The sequence below is a fragment of the Pteropus alecto genome, unplaced genomic scaffold (genome assembly GCF_000325575.1).
Source record: "Pteropus alecto unplaced genomic scaffold, ASM32557v1 scaffold146, whole genome shotgun sequence".
Classification (NCBI taxonomy): domain Eukaryota; kingdom Metazoa; phylum Chordata; class Mammalia; order Chiroptera; family Pteropodidae; genus Pteropus; species Pteropus alecto.
Window position 1 is genome coordinate 33,494,682 of NW_006442107.1, and position 3,661 is coordinate 33,498,342.

Sequence of the window (3,661 nt, forward strand, 5' to 3'; positions counted from 1 at the left end):
TAGTGGAATTATGCTAATTGAAGTAAGTCAGAGATAAACACTGACTCATATCACTTACATGTGGAATCTAAAATACAAGAACTAAACTCATAGATACAGAAAACAGAATGATGGTTGCCAGTGGTAGAGGTGGGGGTGGGGGTGGGGAGCAAAATAAGTGAAGGTTGTCAAAAAGTACAAAATTCCAGTTATAAGATGAATAAATCCTAGGGATATAATGTACAACATGTTGACTATCATAGATGAGGGTAAATCTTAAAAGTTCTTGTCACAAGAAAAAAATTTTTTAACTATGTGTGGTGATGGATGTTAATTAAACTTGTTGGCAATCATTTTGCAAAGTATACATACATTAAATCATGTTGAACAGCTAAAACTAATACAGTGTTATGTCATTTATAACCCAATTATAAAAAAACATTTCATGTTGCTAGAACTCTTCTCTCAGACCGTGAGCAAACGGTGTATAGCATAAAAGACCATGGAGTTGCATTTATAGGTGTTTGCTAAAATGAACTGAATTATCAAGGTAAATTCAATGCAATGGATTCAAGGAGAATTGTATTTAAGGTGAATCACTGTAGTCAGCAGTGTGAAATACACCACAGCGAAGGGAACCTTTTCCAAGGAAGATCTATGTCAACTCTGTAGGCTGAGCATGAAGAAAGATTTATTTCTTGTCATGATGGTGCAATATCAAGACACTATTTTTGCATATTCAATCAAGAATATCTTAAGTTTTTTGTGGGAATAACATTATGAAAATATTAGTAGCAATTTAAAGATATTTTTCTTATGTTTTCTTTCAGTTTGTATTAATATTCATGTAAAATCTTCATAGAATGGAGCACATAGCATGCCATTTTTATCCTTATGTTTTCACATGTCACATGTCATATCATCTGCCTGAGTTACCCCTTTGCCATTCTCACTTTGCTCACTGCATCCTGGCTACATTGACCTAACCAGTTCTCGACCTAACAAGCTCTTTTCTACCTCAAGATGTCTGTAGTTGACATGCTCCCTATGGTCTTTCCCAAACTCTTTGGATAACTGGTTTACTCTCATTTTCAGATCTCAGCTTAAATGTCACCCTCTTAGAGAGCATTTCTCTGAGCACCCCATGAAGTGCACTCCCCATTCTTTTCTATCACGTCATATCACCATACTTATTTTCATCATGACATTTTCCATAATCTATATATCTATTTACTTATTTATTTATTTAGGTTTTTGTTCATCTATATGAGTAGAATGTAAGTTTCCACGATAAATACATAAACTTTTTTTTGAATTTTTCCTGTGTGCTCTTTTCCTGAATAAATTCTCAGGAGAGGGATTATTGTGAACATTGTTAATGATTCTTTAAATGCATTGCTCCCCAAAAGTTGCACCAGTGCATACTGCTGCCAGAGAGGTACTTTTGTGCTTATACAAAATTTGGCAAATTGACTACATATATTCAATGATTAATTTGTGAATTATTAGAGATTAATTAATGCCTGAACATTAGATAAAATTTTATATTTTTAATTCTTCAAGCCAAAATTTGAAGAAAACATTCTCCTTTATTAGCTTTTTTTTTTTTTTTAAGTTTTTATTCCTTGTGAAATAAAGAATCTTCTCAAGGAGGATCAAGACAGAAAAGGGCATAGCAATTCTAAGAAGGATGTTCCTTTCTCTGCATTTACTTGTCTCTAACCTCAATGATCATAGTAACCAGTCTGTAAATGCCTTTAAATGCCAAGACTATGCAGGAGATATATAGTCTAACTCCATTAAGCCTATGTATTATCAAAATAAACAGATTAGAGTTATAGAAAGTCATTAGGATCTCTGAGGCTCTAAGCAGAGCATTAAATACAATTTCTGCAATATTTTGAATGGCCAGAAACTAATGACTTAACAACTAATAAGAAGTAAAAATGCATTCCCTGGGCAGAGTTCTAGTTCCCAAGGAAAACAAGGAATGAGTAAAGGAACAAAAAAGAAAGAAACAAATATAATTAGGACACCTCGCACTTACTTGCACAGACCAGTTGTGAAAAAGTGCTAAGAACTGGAGGAGTGTGTTTAACATTATCTCTGTACCTGAGGCCCAAGACAAAACAAAACAGAAGAAGGAAGCCTGAAGGCCAAGGCCAGGCCTTTGATTTTTCTCAATTTAACAAACATGTATTATTCACACACAGTGTTCTAGGAGGATGAGGTCATAAAGATATGACTATGGCCCTTGAGAAGTCTTTTTGCTTCCCTGGATTACTACACACTCATGTTTCATGAAGATTTAGTGATGGTCTGGCTTCTAGCTCTCAGGAACTGACAGAAATTTAACATCATTTTGTTGAAACACCTGAGAATCTGACTTCTCTAAGGCAGTCAGTCCACCAGAGGAAGGCATGGAGGGAGGCTGTGCAGTGCAGAGGAAGTACCAGAAGATTCTGCCTCACCACAAGGTTGTGCCCACAACTTAGCCTATGACTGTGGGGAAGCCTCTTAGCTCCTCTGGGGACCTCAGTTTCCCCCTCTGGACAACGTCGAGGTTGGAATATTTCAGTGGATTCTCAACCACTTTAGATAACCTAAGTGCTTAAATAAGGATTCAAGGTTTTCCAAACACTGAAGTTTAAACTGTCTGAAGAATGATTTAATTTGATCTGTTTGATCTTTCTATAATTTCACTTTTAAAGGGTTTTGTTTTGTTTGTTTTTATTTAAAAATGTAGTAAACTGCTGCACTGGAACATCTCCAGTGCATTTCTAGATGTTAGAAATACTCCGGGAATAGGAAGCTTCGGGTCCAAGGTGTTTACAGAGACCAACCGACCAGAGGTTTAGTCCTCTTCCTTCTTCTCTTTCTTGTTTTCTCTATCATATCTCTTCTCAATTTGAGCTAAACATGCTTTGAGGCTGTAGGTGAGAATACTGCGTGTCATAGCTGGTAGTACCAGTTTGAGCAAAGGCACAGAGACCTATGAAATCTTGGGAGTCTTTCCTGGAGGAGAGAAGTAATGTTCATTAACACTTCAAGTCAGCCCGTGACAGTGAGTCTCGCCCTTAACGAGAGGGACTAAAATAAATTGTGAGGTGAGTCCAGTATAATCTTCACACTTCTAGATGACTCTGTCTCAGTTTCACAGGGGACTTCTGTGAGAATCCACATTGGCTTGTAAGCTCTGCTTGGCCAGAGGCCTAGCTTTAGGTCTCAACACCAGTCTTAGAAGGGCAACTGGTACTGACACTGATAAACACAGATGGAACTTGTGAAGATTTTTAGAACTTGCTAAAAAAGAAAAGAAAGGGAAGAAAAAACTTGTTCCAATATTCTGCATTGGATCTTGAGTTGAATACATTGCTCCAAATACTATGTGAGAGAAACTTGTGGAGAGCATCTCAATTTATCAAATGCACTTTAGATAAGTGTGTGCTGGGCTTATTATAAAATCCAGAGCTGCAGGTCTTGCTATCAGATCGCCTCCATAAGCCAAGGGGTACCTGACTCACCTGGTAATACCTGGGGAAAACACAGAGTGCTCCATGCTCTGAGTTCCTCCAATTTCCCAGTTATTTCAGAGCAGACTGATTTGCCTGATATGCCATTTTTCAATAGGGATTTTTGAATCCTCAAGGGGCTAATGATAGTGAAACTTAATTTTTTTTCT